At 30.9% G+C, this 18,865-nt stretch overlaps 1 long non-coding RNA gene across 2 annotated transcripts in view; it reads left to right on the top strand.

Annotated features, from left to right (window-relative positions):
• Positions 1–18,865, top strand: part of LOC121124767 (uncharacterized) — a 40,433-nt gene that overhangs the window by 8,617 nt on the left and 12,951 nt on the right. The window contains exon 1 of one of the 2 annotated variants that reach the window (XR_011781717.1): positions 8,697–8,797. The exons of the other annotated variant lie outside the window; for it this stretch is intronic. This is a non-coding gene — a long non-coding RNA (uncharacterized lncRNA). Of the gene's footprint in view, positions 1–8,696; positions 8,798–18,865 lie in introns of those variants that run through there. 2 annotated transcript variants of the gene reach the window in all.

Below are 18,865 nucleotides of genomic sequence, written 5' to 3'. Positions count from 1 at the left end.
TCGTCAATAAACAACTCAATTAAATTAAAATTTACCTCATTTTCATAAAAAATAAGACTGTTTATTTTCGCCAGCTGCCAATCTTTCTTGTTTTTGCCTCCTTATCAGCGTTCTTAACGTTAATTGGTAAATTAATTAGTTCATACTTTAAAATGCTGCAATATTGTTCTAATTTTAATTTAGTATTAAATCGGATTTTAGAATTACTTAATTTTTTCATAGCATATATTGTATATATTACTTAAGATTTTGATTCATAAACTCCAGATACATGGGTGTATAAATTTATCAAAATCAAATATATGATCATGAAAAAAAAGGCGGTGAAACGAAAGAAAATTACGTAGATTCATTAAAGCATAATAATTCCCAAAATATAAGTTTTATAATAAGTTTATTCAAAAGAAATCCATTATTTAAAAAACAACAACATGGCTTTCGTAGTGTGTATTTCCCGTTGTATATCGATTTACGCTAGATGTTGATAGATAGCTAAGATTTAGTACAAAAAAAAATTCATACAGTTTTGTGATTGTTTGTGTCCGGCTTATTTGAGTGTACGTAAAAAATTAACACTAGCAAAGAGAATCTAGTCCATATCTATAGTTTTTCTTCGATAAAGGGGAAAATCCAGGCAGCTGAAAATGTGAATAGTATTGATGGTCCTGATACTGTAACAGCCAATCACGCGCAATTTGGGTTTCGTCGATTCTGTTCCTGTAATTTTGATGTCAAAGATGCACACCACTCATAAAGGCCAATTTCGAATCTTTGGATTAAATAATGTAAATTTTCGACTCCGACCGTAATGAAGAACTATTTTGATTGCCAAGGAGATAAACATTAATATTAATGAATTTTATTTTTAATACACCTTATATGTAATCAACCTAAATTAATGCAAGGACACAACCACTCAAACGATAGCTAGCAATATTTCTGGACGCCAATTCTCCAAGACAATTTAAGACATTTGGAAGAGCATGGTAGATTTCCATGACGGTTTTTACCATATTGTACCGGGTTATCCATTAAACTCTGAACACTTACTAATTCAATAATAATGAAGGTTGAGTGACTGAAATTAATTCATATTTCGATGTATTAAAACATAAGCAATTGCTTACAAAAAAAAAAAAACCTGAGCTCTCTAGCGTACGTACAAGTCGAGAAAATGCCACTTGAACGTGTTGGATGAATTTCCATTGGCGCACTCCCAGCAGTTGGGCGTCACCAAGACGACCATTTAAGACTTCAGTAAGGTCAAACTTTTGAGAGGAAGAAAGAATCTATCAAAAAAGGGCAAACTGGACTCTGAGGAGTTTAAGAAAACAGCCTACACCCCTTTTGACACCAGCAATGAAAGAAACACATCTCCTTCGTTGCAAGGCTCTTTTGAACTCTTTTTTGACACTTTTGGCCCCCCTACAGCCATGGTGCCAACACTCTCGACTACATCTTTTTGGTGCATGTTGAGGGGAAGGTCTGCATTGTCCGTTATCCAAATAGTGAAGCCCTCAAAAGCCATTTTCTGTCAGAACTGAGACAAAATATGCAGCAGGTGACAGGATTTCCGCCTCCGCTTGGAATCCATCATTGTTACTAAGGACGGTTCTATTTACGGGTTTAATTTTGTTGAAATTCTATTCTGTATCAATAAATTATATCTTGTTGAATATTAAAATTCAAAGTGTTCAGATTTTAATGGAACACTCAGCAGGTCAGTATTTTAAATTATGTAGTTCATTCATAATCGTCCGCAAGGAGTAAACTTGAGGTACTTTAGTCCCCCTGCTCAAATTAAGGAAATTTTTTATTTACTAGAACTTTTTTGGTTTATGTCATTTTTGAAATTTTTTTCCAAAATATATAAATTTTTCAAATTTTTTTCCAAAATATATAAATTTTTCAAATTTATTTCCAAAAATTTTATTTTCTGTGAATAGCTGTGGATTTTGGGATTTTTTTCCCAATATTAGATATTTAATTTTTGAAATTTTTTTGTGAATAGTTATGGATTTCTAATTTTTATTCCCCCATATAATATAATATTTGGAATTTCTGTGAATAGCTGTAGATTTTTGAAATTTTATCCTGAAAAATGTAATATTTCAAGTTTAATTACAATTCCAAAAAAATTAAATTTTGAGAAGGTCCCTGAAATTATAACATTCTCTTTGTTATATATTCAACTTTCCAAATGTAAAATAATAGGAAAAATACAAATGATGGTTTGCAAATTGTTTTTTACAGAAGAGATAATTTAAAGAAATAGTATTTTTAACAAATTTAACAAACCAAGTAGGTACATGCATATTACATAGCCAGGTATACCCATGTTTATGTAATTATTTATTTATGTTGAAAATGATATTATTTCTATTCAATTATCATTTGTATCACTTGGTGAAATGATTCAAAATGACGTACATAAGACTTCAAAATGAATTGAATTAGACTTCAAATTACGAATGCAAGACTAAAAAGGAATTTTTTAAAAACAATTTGTGCAATATCTATGTACATGTTAGAATGTAAATACCTTTCTTATTACTTCATTATTTCATGATAAGCTTATGTTTACATAAAAAAAAGGAGCATATGTGCTGCGTCAACATAAAAAACCTTTAAAAACAAATAAATAAAAAAATAGTAAATCTAATTTGTTTAATTATCTTATATATTCATACAGTCTAATACTTTATCGACAAATTTTAGTCAATTATAGGCTTTGTATTCAAATTTGTGGGATGAGCTGTTAATACTCAAGAACTTTAGCTACAGTATAGAATCTTTATTTGATTGAAGATATTTATATTGACCCCGATATGACCTTTCAATCTTAAAATAGATCATTTTTTCATTCTTTTGTTACAACGATCAATTTTGTTACTTGAAGTACAATTTCTCACACACGCAAAGCCTTAATAAGTATAATTTGTTAATAAAAATGGACGATAATTCGTCAAAAAGTAGAAATTAGAGATAGACCGAAGAAGTATGAACCGAAGTCTGGTCGAATGTCGAAGTCAGACTTACATTCGGCCGAATCCGAAGGTGACATAATATAAATACAACCTGCAATAAATCACTCATGATGAAAGATTTGAGAAACATTTAATATTATCTACTTATACAGAAAGGACAGGAAATTCGGAGCATGAACCTCTCTATTTCAATTACATAATTAGCATTTATTAACAGTTCACGTTTTGCTCCCGAACCTTGTACATATTTCATAATCAACTTCGGTGCAACGGAGGAAGCGCTAAAAAAAACTTTGAATACCCAAGAACCTCGTTTCCCTTAAGCAAGCTTCGTTTATTTATAGGAAAAATATAATCCACACTCAATTTTGAGAAAAATAATTCTCAAAAATGTGCGGAAAAGTTCCGGGGTTAACAAGGAAAACATATTTTTTTTTTTGTTCAATTTTTTTTTAAAAACTATTATTATTATTTTTTATTCGCTTTATAGAGCAGAGTCACCATAACACTTTTCAAGCCATTGTTTCACTTGATCAGTATTTTCCCCATTACATAGCAGTGTGAAATTAAACAAGATATTGTTTTTTATCCTTTATTTTGCCAATAACAAAAGTAGCGTCATACTTTGCATAATAACTCACAAATTAATAATACAATAAACAAGTTTTCCATTCTTACGTTTTGTAGTAGATTTTGAATTATAAATATATCTGTGTTGTTTGCTATGAATGTTTAATGCTGAGTAATAGCATGTTTACTGACGTGCAACACGTCCTGTCATTACCTTTATTGTATTAAATATTTACAATAACGCGAAAAATCTGATGATAGTTATCCCATTTTTTCCCATGATTGTTGGGAATTGTTTGCAGCCATAGATAAAGAAATACAAAGAGGCGATTAGGGATATCACTCATTAAGCAAAGATGTTTGCTGGCAAAATGAGTATAATATGGCATCAGATTGTTTTTTTCTTATATTAATAATTAACTAGTAAAAAAAAGTGATATTAAAATCTGATTGACTTTGATGGTATAATAATTATAAACTTATTTCCTTTAGCTGACGTTGAAGTTATAATGAATTTTTATAGCTAGAGATAAATTATTATGTATTTCTTTCTATATCACGTCATAACTTTTATTGTATCTCACTACCTTTAATACAAAAAGAAACAAAAGAGGGCCCCAAATCAGCTGATAGTTAGCTAATTCTAAGGCAACTCCTCCCAACTGTGGAATTATTATTCAATAACTCTTGAGAAATGTTCATAGCTTAAAAAGATATGATCATAGCTGAACAAGAGATGATCATAGCTTAAAAAGAGATGATCATTGTTCAACGAATCAACGGTCAGAACACTAATTAGGCAAAAAGAAACTGAAACATCGACCCGTGAAAAAAAAAATCACTGTATTCGCCATACTATATGTAAATAAGCTAAAGACGAGTAAATAATCAACCTTTTGAAAGTTCTTAAGGAAAAAAATTGACAGCCGACGACAAAATACAATTACATTTTTGTGCTAGTGAGATTACATCGTTATGAATAAATAATAATATCTCTTTTTGTTAGCAACATTCCTCGTGTGGGATTTGCCTTAGTCCCTCCCAATATTTTTCTGTAAATTATAACGCAACCTCTCATTTAATGGAAAGATTTTGTAGAATATAAACAAAGAAAAAAAAAATGAAAGGCTGCGGCCTAAAGGTGGGTTATCACATCTATCGCGCGTGTAAACTATACATACACGTCTTAGGGTGTATATATAAATAATTAAAGGAAGTTTTTCTGAGAGCAAATACCCAATATCATATATATATATATATACACGTAGAAGTGTACATACGCGATGTATGTTGTAAACCCTCTTCAGTGATATACGTGGGGAAATGTTTTTAAAATGTGCACATTGTGATTGAGTGATGTGCGCAAGTATGTAAATAATATTTAGAGGTTTTATTAGTGTTGGATTTCAGTTTGAAAATCCTAGACCGATACTGTTTCTAGTGGACCGAACTAATTAGGCCCTTTACTGAAGTTCGGTCTAGACCAGTCTCAAATAAAAATTAGATCTAGATCTAGTGTGAAAAAAATTCAGGCTTCCGACGAATGAGTTACTTGAAAGCAAAATACTAAAGGTAGATGTACTTTTTTAGTTAATAGTAGTTTATTTAGATAACAAGGACGGTCTTGCATCTGAGAAATTGAAACAAAATACATAGAAATGGAGCTTCATAGCTTGGTTTAACCATGAATATGGTTTACTAAGATATTTACACCATTGACAAATGGCACTATTGCTTATGGACTATTACAAAACATTTATATGGTTTTATTCCTTCCACTACAGTAATGTAAAGAAGGTGGATTTACCGAACCCCATCCCTTTTTTTTAAAAGGTAAAAGAAGCTCATCGGCTAAAAATTAGATAGCTTAAATAAAAACCAGCTGAAAATTGGCTAAATATTTTTTTTATAAATATATTGTCATATTCATATCTTATATGAAGGTGTGCATTTACTGTTTCCGTATCCATTTTATTCCTTAACTTAAATTCATTTTGAAGATTACCTTTTCAACTTCAGCATTGGAATTATGCAAAATAATTATTGTTAAGGCGACAGAATTAAGCTCAACAAAAGATTAGACGATATAAGATTTAGGTTCCACTGACCAGGAATTCTAGATCAGCTAGTTTTTCCAGCTAGACAAGTAAAACATCGGCTAATTCTAGCTGGAAATCAGCTAGGCTGGCACCATTGTGTATATAATAATAAATAACTATTCTCTATGTACTCATTAACAGTTGGCAACAAGAAAAATACAGAAGAATAGCAACCATATTTTTTTTCTTTAAATTTTTCCTGTCCCTCTTGAAGGTTGAGGTTGAGAAGGGATAAAAAATTATTCGAGGGCATGGATTTAAGTTAAAAAATCTAACATAGTTTTTGCGTTCACACGTTGTAACAGAATATACATAATTATGTTTAACTCAGTTATAATTTGTAAATTAATATTAGGATTAATTGCAAGAACATACATTATAAATAACTCATCTTGTTTAAGGAAAACACAACGTTTCAAAACTTGTTTACTAGTGTATTTTTCCTCCTTAACTTAAATTAAGATATGTAATATCTTGGAATATCAGAACACTTTAAAAGAGTGTGTATTTCAATTAATCACAAAATTTTTGTTCCACTATAGATTACCATGCAATAATTCTTCAGAACTCTAACTATATCACTGAAAATTCAAATTAAGAAATTTATTAAATACAAAATTCATAATAGAAAAATTGAAGTATAAAAGAACTAAATAGAAGTATATATATAGATCAGGTGGTCCATTGAAATCTGAACACTTACTAATGCAATAATATATGAAGGTTGAGTGATTGAAATTAATTCATACTTCGATATATTAAAGCATAAACAATTAGTTATAAAACCAAATAAGTAATATGATCTTCTAGCTTACGCACAAGTCGAGAAAATGACACTTCAATGTGATCGATGAATTTCCAATCGCACATTAATGGAGTTGGGCGTCTCTAGGACTACCGTCCACACTGTCAGCAAGTCCAAAACGTTATAGAGGAAGAATGGATCGATCAAAAAGCCTGAGCTGTACCCGGAGGAGTTAAAGAAAAACAACCCCAGGCCAATCCCCTCAAGTCCATGATAGTCCATGCAAGATATCTCAAGATTTCACATCAGACTGTCTAGAGACCTATCAACAATTAGGTGAAAAGAGCCTTGTAGGCTGGAGAGGCCACTGTTGACACCAGCAATGAAATAAACCCATCTTTTCGGTTGCAAGAATCTTTTGTATGAGTTTTGAATGAATCTTTTAAGCTTTTTGGACTCTTTTTTAACATTTTTGACACCCCGGATGCCAACCCCTTGACTACACCTTTTTGGATGCATTTCGAGGAGAAGACTTGCTGAGTCTGTTATCCAAACACCACTGTCAGTCAGGAATGGGGCGCCATGACAAAGCACTATAGATGTATTCAGTCTCATGCCTCTTGCTGTAGCCAGGGAGCTGTCCTGGAGACACCCAACTTTTTTGAGTGCACGAATGATAATTCGTTGATCACGTTTAGGTGTCATTTTCTTTACTTGTACGTATGCTAAAGAGCTCAGGTTTTTTAGTTTTGAAATTCATAGTTTATGCTTTAATATATCGAAATATGAATTAATTTCAATCATTCAATCTTCATTAATTATTGAGTTAGTAAGTGTTTAGATGTTAGTTTATATTAAATAAATTGTAATATAAGAGTACATTATCTTTAAATTTTCCGGATTTAAAGATCCACCCAATATATGTATAATACATATTTTAAGTTGTAAAAACTACCTAGTATGAAAAAGCTATCGAACAAACTGTCATCTACGATTATGTACTTATATATCTACAATCATAATGGAAATGACACAGAAAAAGAACAAAAATATATATAAATAATTGATTTCAGTGACATGCATAGTTGAATGTTAACTAAATTATTTTGACATGCAACAATTAAAAAAAATATATCCAACTTAACAAGGTTAATTAATATTATAACTACATTACTTTGTGTTTCCTTTATTGTATTCAATAGCCTTTCCTCCAAAAAGAAACACAAAAATACACAAAATCAGTTGGTTGTTCCTAACTATGGAACCATGGAATAATTCAATTATTGTCGGAAATTGTTCACAGTGTCTTAATAGGTGCTAATACTAATTTAACCAATCAATGGTAAGAAGGCTGATAACGAGAAATGAAACAGATAATAAACAGCTAACAAAAAATATGCTGAATTAATTTTGTATGTTTTGAATTTGAATCAAAGTGTTACTTTGTTAACACAAAAATACACATTGCATCTGGGTTTCAGCTGACGATTCCCTCGTTTCACTTAATGCATCATTGCTATTTCATAGTTTAAATAATGAAAAATAAACGAAATAATAAATTATACTCTACTTATGGTCCCTTTCCAATAAGACAAGAATACAATTTATTGTTGATACCTTTTCGTTTATTGAATATACATATACTTGCGGTAGTACCCGGCATTGTGTGGAGTTATTAAACGTCAACAAACATACATATTTTGCTTTAATAATATCGAAGATAAAACCCCAAAAAATTATATATGTTAGCTTCCGTTTTTCATGAGACCCTCATACGTAGCTACTCACTCAATACTTAGAACGTCGTTACTTTTATTTTATGACGCAACCTTACCTCTAAAAAGAAACAAAATAAAGTACAAAAATCATTTGGTAATTAGCCCAACTAAGTCAATCATACCAACTGCTATTTATCTTTTAATTAATCCCAGAATATCATTTGAATATTATTTCTCCATGATTTTTAAAATGAATTACATACTTGTATATTACACATTTCATAATATTAAAACCCTAGATAGTATTTTATTGAATACTGTATTATAATACTGCTTGTAATAGCTATGAGTATTTCTATATAATAGCCAAAATAAATACATATAAAAATATTAAGATGGCCTAAATATATTTTTACATAGCGAGGGATCAACAAGAAATTGTATTCCTGTCCTTTTGGAAACGGCTCATTAGTTTTGTATACCTTATTACTTCGTTCAGATACAAATGTATTTTAATAAAATATTATCAAGTAATATTATAATACAGTATCGAATAAAATTTTATGTAATTCATTTTAGAAGTGGTGTAGAAATAATATGACAATGATAGTCTGGGAGTACATCAGAGATGAATAGTACTGTTTCCTTCTGGAGGAAAGTTTGCGTGATACGATAAAGGTAACGACATGGAATATGTTTAATTATTAAAGAAAAATCACATCATAAAAATGTTTCGGAACTTTAAAAAATATAAATTCACACAACTTCTATTTGTTCAGACATTTATTTTTTATATTTTTATTTCAAATGTTTGACACTCCACAACTTTATTTTATCTCACCTCCTTTTCTCAAAAGACGCATACAAAAAAGGCCCAAAATCAGTTGTTAATTAGCCAATTCTTCACAACTATGGAATTATTACTTGAATTCTTGATTACTAAAACGCTAATAACTTTTTTTTAGTTTTGAGCTCTTCTGTGTTTGAAGATGCCCCAGAAAAAAGAGGTTTGATTATTTAATGTGTGTCTTGTTTGTAGAAGTGAAAATACTATGATAAATTAAATTTAGGTAGTGCAAAAATTACTAACATTGCATTTTCTCTTCGTCAATCAAGATTATTTTAAATCAAAGAACCCTTTTTTTAAAACAGGGAGAGTTGTTGAAGTTTAAATATCATAATATGCAAAGGTCTTACAAATAAATTGCGTGTATAGCCATGATAATTGTGGTAATCCATATTAAGAACATGATTTACAATCTTTTTCACACCTCATAATTTATCTTTCTTTTTCGATATTGTGGACAGCGTTGAGTTTTCCCCATGGAAAGTTAAGAATTAATAAGTAATCATTAAATAATTAAATAATACATTTCAGCCTTAAAGTAGAAGTGGGATATCGATTCTATTCGAATTATTTGAACATTTAGCTCTTGAGATGATTTTGATAATTTCTCATTACCTATATAGAAGAACTTGTAAATTTGTCTCGTATGAAAATATCATAGGAACTTGCAGTCGATCCATGGATTGAAGGATTAGTCAAATGAGAATCATATTTCATTATGTAAGGTACTACAGCTCATTTCTTACAGCATTCAGAAATTGATTTTGGAGGATCCAAGTCAGGATAACCTCTTCTCAGGACCAGCAAGTCAGGATAACCTTTTCTCATCCATACACTCCAGAACCCTTAATAGTTATTATTCAATTATTATACTAGAAGGGTGTCGTGAAGTTCTGGGAAAGATTGTTTTGTAGGACGTAACTTCCAAATAAGGTATTTTTGAAGGCTTAATTTAATTTTGGTGTCAAAATTTATAGTAGATAGTGTTTTGTTAATCCTTATGTAGGAATGAAGACAACAATTCCCTTTCTATTCAGTCTCAGTCCGGTCCAGCTCAGTCCTGCATATCAGTCCTAAAAACTTATAAAGTTCGATCTTTAAGGACGTCACTCAAATGTATTTCTTCTTTGTTTAATCAGTTCTAGTACTGACAGTCCTAAGAACCAGGCTTAAGACAGTACTGAAATGGACCTAATAAAAAGGACCGATACAGATACAAGTTAGTACCCCCTACTTTTTGTGTATACAGATTGGTTCATAATTAGTGTATAAAAAATGCTTTCCAAAGATTGTGGTTTGTATTATGCTATGTATTAATCTTCTTTTTAAGTTTAACAATGCACCACAATTCAGCAATATCTCATTCAATGTACTTGACGTTGTTTTGAACAACTTGGTGGATACGCCTTATCACTGGAGTTGAGTAGTTTGTAATGAAAAAACTTAGAAATTAGAAAAGTCAAGCTGGTTTTGCGTGTGCTCCTTCTTCTTTCTTGTTCATTATTTAATAAGTCTTGTTTGTTTTAACATATCTCTCTTAAGGAAGAATCCTCGCCTATCTTTGTTGTAAATTGATTTAAAAATGCATAATAAAATAAATATATATATCATTTGAAATAGAATTACATTTTTCCCTGGACTAATGCCATTTTAAATGTAGACGGTTCTCCTTTTTTTATCAATAATTTATCCCCATCCCCCCCCCGCACACACGAAATCATATAACAGGCACTTTTATAAAAAGTATTTTTAACCTTGACCATATTCATTAACCACAAATATCTCAAAAATCGTATTCTCTACGATGTTTGAGATATTTTATAAATCAAAATCATTCATACAAAATCAAATCAATATCTCACTTATAAAAAAAAGATTAGAATGATAGGTCTATGCGCTATGGAAATATGAGGGGTTGAATGTTTTTATATCTCCTTAGCCATAAACTTACTATTGCCATTTTTTTCTGAAGTGAGACATGGATTTGATCCTGTTCGGATATTATTTTAAAATCAAAATCATACTAAATGATATTTAAAAAATTTATGGTTAAAAAAATCATTAACTTTTTTTTTTAAATTGAATAAAATAAATTGATGAAAGGTTATTGTAGATTAACTCAATAACTATCAAATAATTATGCATTATATTTATCCATCAGTTGAGTGGTTTACTAACTATTCAAAATTCAAGGGCCTTTGAAATTTTTTTTAATGAAACTCATATTGAAAAAGATCTCAGAAATGGATTAAGTTACAGATTTGACACTTCATTTTTGAGTTTCCGAATAAGATTTTTTTTTTTTGAAATACGAAATTGTATTCAAACCGGATGAAGAAACAAGAAGTGTACATTTTTCACGGAATTACTCATTGATAAAGGTGTAAAAGGTTGTGATAGAGGTGAAATTAGGAGCGACTTATTCTATTTAGAAATCTGAACAATTTTTTTATTTTCCAATGCTGTTATCATTAGTACTTAAATCTTGAAGGCAAACACCTAAGTATAGAGCAATTACTAGTGCGTCTTCTCATGTAAGACGGAAAGTAACAATGAGGCCGTGTTCGGGAGTTATAAGTGTAACTCCTTGTTGAACTCAGAGTAGAATTGATGATCCACATCTAAGTAATTTCATCCTATACATATGTCCTTGTTCTATGGAGTTCGATTTCTATTTATTTCCTTCCTTTCAAAGTTGCTTGAAGCTGATTCAATATTATTGCTAAGCTGATTTCCTTCCAATTATTCTTCAAATTATCAGGATTAACACCTTCATTATCACTTTCTTTTATTTTTACAAACCGGTAGGAAAAGTTTTATGGATCCGCGCCATTCAGAAGTTGAGAACATTGGGTGTAATTTTAGCTATTAATTTTTTTATGAGTTGGCAAACTAAATAGTGAATTTTCTTTTCCTAAGCTATTACTATCATTTATTAATTCCTTAGGAGTTAACTTCCTTTCATACTACATTCAAAACCTTATTGAACATTTGTGTTTGCTCATAAAAGTCGAAGAGTAATCTTGGGGATTTTTTACAGGAATTTCTCGTAGGTAAAAAATCCCGATAAACCCTCTGCAAAACGGGATCCGAGAGAGAAACCATAAGTTGAACAAAAGTTATTTGGATTTTTTCTCTATTTGATATCTAAAGTCTGCTTTTTATTTTCAAAAATTGTTATCATTACTTCTTAATTCTTGAGGAAAGACTTTAAATTGTAGCCACAATTTTATATGCTTATGAATGGCAGAGATTAAAGTTGAAGATTTGTTTCCGAGTTATAATTTGGAAGGGCATGTAGAAAATAATAAAGGATCGGAATAGGAGTAATTTTAGCCCATGTTCTTGTTTATATCCTTCTCCTTCCCCCCTCGTCACAGCTGTTTGTAGCTGATGTAATAAAACATAATGACAGCTAAGCTGCTTTCCTCTGAAACATTCTTCAAAGTGTTAGGGTTGACATGTTGATTTTCTTTTTTTTTAATATACCCAAAATGCTCCTGATTAGCATCACTGCCCATTGATTACATAGTCAATAAATATATCATTTCCTCTCATTCCCGATATCATGTATGTAACGATATAAAAGCATATATATTTATATATATATATACTAAAGGTAACATATAATGCATTCGTGTCGACCTTTATATTTATTTATTTTTTATTGCTTCTTTAATTGTTATGGTTTGAACTAATGTCTTACCATAAAAGAAACGTTATAGAAATTGCCAAGAAAAAACACAACAACAACAAAAAGAAAAGGAAAGGAAAGGTAATAATAGTTAGCATGACTATTAATGGTAACTATAATTAATTTGCCTTTCCTTTATATGCCTATTTATTATATATCTACGAGTATGTACCTATACCCATAAGTATGTTTTTGTTTAGTATGTTGTGTTTTTGAAAATAAGCAATTTTCTTTATCTATTAAAAAATTCAGAATAATTACCTCAGTTATTCGCGTTTCCTATTAATTACACTGTCTTATATTATGGGAATATATGTATGTAATAGTCATTGAGCATTTTTTTGTTGTATGGGGTTGTTTATTTTAAATTAATGGGAGCGTGTTCTTTAAAGCTCAATGAAGTACGGGCTTACAAAAATAGGTAGACTGTAAGTAATTGCAAATATACATAATATGATATGAATAAATAACAAGTTTAGAACACATATAAAAATCATGAAAAGGAGAAAATCTTAGCATGTTTATTTTTATTTTATAGTGTTGTATTTATAAGACTGAAGAATTCAGTCTCGGTCCGGATCAGTCCTAAAAACTTATAAAGGTCTGTCCTTTATCACGTCACCCAATTTTGTTTATTCTTTTTTTAATCAATTATAGTACTGACAGTTCTAATGAACGGTCCTCAGACTGGACAGGACTAAACTGAATAAATAAGAAACGGCACAAAACTATATATATATATGGCTGATATTATCTAGTGGTACAGTTAATTTAAACTTTGGAGCAACAAAAAAGTGAAACTTTTGAAGCTTCTCTCACGCAGCATCTCCCTCATGGTCATATCAAAGAAGTTCGGTTGCAGTTTCAGTGGGACATGTCTTCAAAAGAAAAAATCCTGCCGGAACCATGGTCTTGGGCGTTGTGGATAGCGCAAGCGAAGTCTACCCTCCCATTTATACGGAGAGGAAGGAGGCTTTCAATGTGGATGGTTCAATCAAACTTCTAGATAAGAAAGTACTATCTTGGACCAGAGAAAAGTGGGGACAACTGGGAAGAAAAAAGGACACTTTCATCCAGCTCTGGGACGCCATGACAGAGAAGGGCGTCTACAAGGGGTGCTAGGCCTTCTGTTACCACCTGGAGCCATAATTGCAGCTAAGGGTGGCTACATTAATTATTAAGATAGCTCAGAAACACATCTATTTATAGTATTATTTTTGTAGAAATTATATTGTTAATTAATAAATTATATCTTGTCGAAATTTAAAATTCAAAGTGTTCAGAATTTAATGAAGAGACTGATAAAGGTACGTATGGCCCTTTTTAAATATCATCTATCAATTTCTCATTATTTTAATCTCTTGATGGACTTTGCCTACTTTAAGTGCAATTTACGACACACCCAAAGAGTTAATACGAACAATATATTGACAGATATTAACGATAATTTTTCAAAGAATACAAATGTAATCCACACTCAATTTCAAGGAGAAGCGTTCTAAATTGATAATAAAAATGACTCCCAAATTACTATAATTCCAAATATTTCAGAATTCACAGGACTGAAAGAAAAATTGAGATCAGTTTTGGATTCTATGCTTAAAAAAAATTTATTTTTTATCTTGAATTCATTTGTACAAAATGAGTGTTCCTCTGTCGAATGAATTTTCCCTCCTAAATATTCTTCTTTACTTTTTGTAGGACAGCTACGTCGTTAGGGAATATATCTAACAAAAAACCATTTCAATGTTAAGCTTATAGCTGGCTAAAGTATGCTGAGCTTTTGGAACGTAACTAGGTTATATTATTCATTAGTTATCATTGAAATGAACAAAAAACTAACAACTATAAAAAGTATTTGTATAAAGAACCTTAAATAGTGTTTTAATTAACGATATTCTTTTAATTGAATAGAGAATAAGAAAAAAGAAGTTTGATCCTTAGACTAGTTACTTTTTGACTTTTCTTTTCAAAATGAATTTGCTGTAATGAAGATATATATAATTTTACATAAAAATGATAAAATTTTCTTTTGTGAATTAAAATTAGAAAAAGAAAGCAAGCATAATTTTTTTTAAATGTTATTGATAAGAAAATATTACTACAACATTAGCATAATATTTCCGCGAGGTTTTTTTATATTTTTGGGCTCTCACAAAGAAATTAATACTTAATTTTGTATTTCAGGTAAATATAGTGCCGAGAACGAATCTAATAACGGAACATATCTAATTGTTCATCCTTGTTTCTTATCTATATGCAGAGCATATATTTAAATTTCTTATAAATATATATTCTTACTACTATATCTTCAATAGATATTGATCAATAAGTGGGGCAGGACACAAAAGTGGGCACAAGAAAATATGATTAAACTTTTAAAATGTCAAAAGCATAATAAAAATACAAAATTGCTCATAATGTCAACAAACGTTCTAGACATGGCTACCCACAATATACAAAAAATATATTTGAGAATCGAAGGAAAATTATAATTATAAAAAAACTTTTTATTTTTTATCAGATTAGTGTATAAGCTAATCTCATATATTAAAAATCATTTTATGCCTTTTTTTTCTGCATGGGGATTTAATATACTTCTTAATGCTGTCGGCAGTCCGGATGAAGATCCCAACGGCCTTTGCAGCCTTCTCACGCCGCAGAGGAGATTACACAGTTATTGCCCCTTTTTTGCTGCTCCGCCAATTTTTGGAGACGTGGACAAAAAAAATTGTTCATTTTTGTTTCAGCTGTCTTTCAGTTGCGTAATGAAACATTTTACTTAATCCTTCATTAGTGAACAGGGATTTTTTGAGCTCAATTTTTATAAAATTACTTTAAATCAATTTAGAATATATTTTAATGATGGAAATAACATTAATATGCCCTTTGAAACATCTTTCAGAAGCATATACTACTTTTTGTTGTTGCAAAAATGTATTTTCTTGAATCTGTTTGCAATTTTTAATCAAACTTTTGGTGAATTTGAAATTTTTTTTCACTTTCAAGTCGTTTTTTTGCTTTGTCTACCTATTTAACTTTTCTTAATTTAAGGTATATACATTGCTACAAATGTAATATCAACTGTTATCCCATATACCACACTCAATCTCATGAAAATTAATGATTACACTTTTAAGACCAAAAGTTTGTTGAAAGTAATTAACATTTCATAGAATTTTTTATGACAAATGAAATTATAATATTACTACCAAAATAATCCTAAATTACATCTTGTTGATGCCCAAATATAATTATGTATTTTATTAATTAGCGTAATTTTGAGTCTATGTCTAGATATAAAATCGCTTAATATTTGGGTTAACGTATAACCCAAGTCATAGACATTTTAAAAATGTTTTTTGAATTTTTTAACATTCGACTTTAAAATATATTAACCTAATTTATTCCTATCTTCAGCACCAAGGGCTTAAAACAGCATTGAACGTTAAAAATAGCCAAAAATAACAAAACATGTATGTCGTTTTTCTGAAAGCCACGAGGCTAGCAGAGAAAAAATAAGGCCCTATTTGGAATTGAGAGATCTACCTCTAACAATTTGAGCATATGTTGTTCTTGTACATAAAAAAAAGTGTTATTTTGTTGGATAGTGTTATTTACCATTAAAATTATTGTATTTTTTCGAGTAATACCATTTTTTATTTGTGTATATAATATACTTAACGATAAATGCAAATTTCCCTATCTATAAATAAATATAATTTCATGCATGCATTTATTAGTACATACATGCTTTTGTATAAAATATCGTAATTGCCACTCTTTCATTTATAATTTTAGTCTATTTATTGTCATATTATTATTTATAAATATATTATTTATGTACATCTTAAGTAACGCATTCAATTCAAATTATAACTATTTAGCATTGCATGCTGCCTATTTAATTACTCCACATAATTATACCTATAAACGTATGGTTTGATTCTAATTAATTTAGTATTATTTTTATTGTTCAAATATATTTTGGCTCGCGAAAAGAGTTTTTACTTTCCACAATAGAAAAGTTTTTATTAATTACTATCATGAGGAGGGTTAATTTTCTTTCTTTCTATGATTAATTCATTTACTTTTATAGATTTTGATTTAATAATCATTAGTATTTATTATTTTTCAATAATTTATCTCTTTTAGTTCTTTATAATAATAATTCAAATGAAGGAATGATTATGATTTCTTTTTTAAACAATATCTAGAGTTGTATAACATATGACCTATTCGTATATAAATATAAAAGAAACCTAAAAAAAATTCACTTGGTAACTCTAAAATTATACAAATTTTTTGGGGGAAAACACCAGCTTATTTGTCATGACGTTTTACAATATTAGCTTCAATTAGCTATGAGTGACAATAAATTATATCAAATCTAACTCTGTATATAGCAATAGGGATAATTTACTCCGATGTCGATATTTAATGTTACTCAGACCAATAAGGAATTTAACTTAAAACTCCCCATCAATTCCTCGGTATTACTATCAGTCTTTGAGAAATACAGACAGTAGTGATTACTTTATATTTAAATGTTCTTTCTTTAAAAATGAAAGAATAATAAAAGCATGGAACGATGTAGCTCAATGGACAATGCGCTCGGGAGAAGTTATTCTCTTGAACTCAATGTGAGAAGGTTCGCACCCTGGTCGTTCCTAGTAAAGGAAATATACAGGGAGCGGGGATCAAGTTGTCGCTTACTTTAAACCTTGATAACTTGAAGACGACATTATCAAATAAAAAACCGGTTTACCAAATAGGAAAGCTATTCTCGTCAGCTGACGATACGTAGTTCAGTTAGTATCATGCCGTCATCATATGAGGAGATAAAGAGCTATAAGTGGAACAAAGAGCTTTCGAGGTCCGCCGTAGTCATGGCATTGGTTAATAATGGAGGTGAAATCTCCAATTCAAAGATTGCTTTAATCTTAGGAGTGAATTTACGGACTGTTCAGCGTATCCGTAAGAAGCTAGAATAAATTCTAGGATTCTTTGGTCAGATGGAGTAAATGTAATACTATAATGTTTACTTATACTTAATCAGTACAACTGCATCTGACAAATCAAAGCAACATTAAAAAAACAACAACAAAAAAACCACTCTTCAGATTGCCAACTAGAAAACATAAATCACACGTATAGGTCATATTTAATGCAACGTAAATAATGTCAATGTATTACCTACATAAAAAAAGGACTCCTATAAAGAGGGCACCCAAGGAGGAGGGCGCCGACAGGAAGGTCAGGGACACCGACTTTGTTGACAAGGTGAAGAAGATGGTTGAGGATGACTCTACCAGGTCCATGAAGACCATGGTGAGGGATCTGGGCTGCCATGAGAAAACAATAAGGGACTGTGTATCTGAGGATTTAAGGTGTAGGAGCTACAAGATGCAGGTGGGCCAGATCTTGACCCAGAAGGCAAAGGATAACAGGCTGATGAAGTCAACAAAATTACTCAACAAGCTCAAGCACCCAAAGCAGCCCGGGATACTGTGGTTTTCTCTGATGAAAAGAATTTCTGTCAAGATCAGAAGGTCAACAAGCAGAATAACAGGTGGATAGCCACCTGCACCAGCCATGTGAAGAAGGTAATGAAGACAAAGTTCTGGAGTGGTCAGCAGTGAAGGTCATGTTATGCCTCCCCACATGTTTGAAACGGGTCTAAAGGTCAATACAGAGGTCTACCTGGATGTTATGGAGAAGGTGGTACTGCCTTGGATCCAAGGGGTGGCTGGAGACAGGCCCTGGGCGTGGCAACAGTACTCAGCACCCTGCCATGTGTCCAAAATCTCCATGCAGTGGTTAACCGAGAACTGTTATGACGTCGTAACCAGGATTTGTGGCCTCCTAACTCTCCCGACCTTAATCCTTTGGACTATTTTGTCTGTTGGTATGTCGAGAGACATACCAACAGACATCCCCATAGCACCAAGGCCAGCCTGATGGACTCCATCAAGGAGGTATTCGGTAACATGGACAAAGATGGTCAGAAGAGCCTGCAGCCGGTTCAGAGGCCGTATTGAGGCCGCTATCGATGCCAACGGTGATTATATCGAATGAATGGCTACTCTATACCTATATACTCGTCATAGTTTTTATTTTCAATAAAAAAGTTAAAAAATGTATATTTTGTGTTGTTTTTTGTAGAAAAATATTTTGGCAACAATTTGATCCCCGCTACCTGTAC

The sequence above is a fragment of the Lepeophtheirus salmonis genome, chromosome 9 (assembly GCF_016086655.4).
Source record: "Lepeophtheirus salmonis chromosome 9, UVic_Lsal_1.4, whole genome shotgun sequence".
NCBI lineage: Eukaryota > Metazoa > Arthropoda > Copepoda > Siphonostomatoida > Caligidae > Lepeophtheirus > Lepeophtheirus salmonis.
The sequence above is the reverse complement of the archived record's forward strand: the minus strand, read 5'-3'. Positions and strand labels throughout refer to the sequence as shown.